Genomic DNA, 1,857 nt, shown 5'->3' with positions numbered 1-1,857 from the left:
AATGAAATTAAGTATTGGAAGCATTTGGCAAAATGACACAATCTCTGAGTGTCAATAATTATTATAATCATATTTTATCATTTTGCAACTATCCAATCTAACTTCTACATTTTACAGATGAGGCAACTGAAGGCCAGGGAGGACCTAGGATTTTCCCAGTCACCCTCCAGTTAGGGACTAGAACCCCAGTCTCCTAACAGGTGTGATTTGTGAAAGACGTCAGTATTTTAGGAGATACATATCATTATTGCTAGAGAAGGAAATGGCAAGGTACTCCAATATCTTTGCAAGAAAACTCCAAATGGAGTCATGAAGAGTTGAACACAACTGAAGCAAGTAAACAATGACATCATTATATCTATGATCCCCAATGATTCAGCTATTCCTTGTGTCTGGTTCCTCTTTCTGTATTAGGATTATATAATCATAGATCTAGACCTGTAAGGAATTTTAGAAATCACCTCATTCAACTTCATCTGTTGACAAATGAGGAAATCAAGAAATAACAAAGTGGCTTATGTTTAAACAAGATGTAGAGAACATTACAAGATGTAAAATAGACAACTTTTACTAAATTAAATTAAGGTTTTTGCACAAGCAAAATCAATGCAACCAAGATTAAAGGCTAACAACCAACTAGGAAAAAAATCTACATAGTAGGCATCTCTGACAAAGGTATCATTTCTCATATATAGAGGGAACTGCATCAAAGTTATAAGAATACAAACACTCCCCAACTGACAAGTGGTCAAAAGATATGACCAAGCAATTTTCAATTCTTTAGTCATAGAAAAAATACTCAAAATCACAATTGATTAGAAAAATGCAAATTAAAATAACTCTGAGATATTGCCTCCTACCTATCAGTCTGGTTAACATGACAAAAAAAGGAAAATGATAAATGTTGGAGGAAGTGTGAGAAAATTGGGACACATACATTGTTAGTAGAATTGTGAACTGATACAACCTTTCCAGAGAGCAAAGGTGGCAAAGAACTGGAAACTGAAAGGATAGCCATCAATTGAGGAATGGCTGAACAAGTTGTAGAACATGATTGTAAATGTAATTGTAATACTATTGTGTCATAAGAAGTGACAAACAAGATGATCACAAAAAAAATCTGGAAAGATTTATTTGAAGTGATGCAAAGTATAGTAAGCAAAACTAGGACATTATACTCAGTAACAACAATATTGTATGATGATCAAATGAGAATGACAACTATTATCAACAAGGTAAGGATTCAGGATAACTCCAAGAGACTTATAACCAAAAACAGTATCCACTGCCATAGAAAGAACTAAAAGAATCTAAATACAGATTGAAATATGCCATTCTTTACTTTATTTCTTTTATCAGTTTTTCTCTAGTGTAAGGAATAAGTGTCTTGTTTCCCAACATGATAAATATGGAAATGTGTGTTTTGTGAAAACATATGAACAATCTATAGCATATTATCTCCCTTGAAATGGAGGATGGGTGGAAGGGAGGGAGAAAAACATAGAATGCAAGATGTCAGAAAATGATTATTAAAAATTATATCAACATGTAATCTGGAGAAGAAAGATAAATGACTTGCCCAAGGTCACATAGCAGATAAGTGGTAGAAATAGATTTTGAACCTAGATTATCTTCTCCTTACTCCTTCAAGGGTGGGAGTCTATGGAAGCCACGATCACTACTGCATAACAGACAACAATCTTGTAATCTGGTTGTTATTTATGAAGCTGTGCCACAAATGAGCACTGGATTCAGAATCAAAAAGACCCGAATTCTTTTTCACTTCATTGATTTTTTTCTATTTGAATTTCCTTCCACAAAAGTATTAATATGGGGAAATGTTTTACATGATTGCAT

The sequence above is a fragment of the Monodelphis domestica genome, chromosome 1 (assembly GCF_027887165.1).
Source record: "Monodelphis domestica isolate mMonDom1 chromosome 1, mMonDom1.pri, whole genome shotgun sequence".
NCBI lineage: Eukaryota > Metazoa > Chordata > Mammalia > Didelphimorphia > Didelphidae > Monodelphis > Monodelphis domestica.
Note: the sequence above shows the minus strand (reverse complement) of the source record.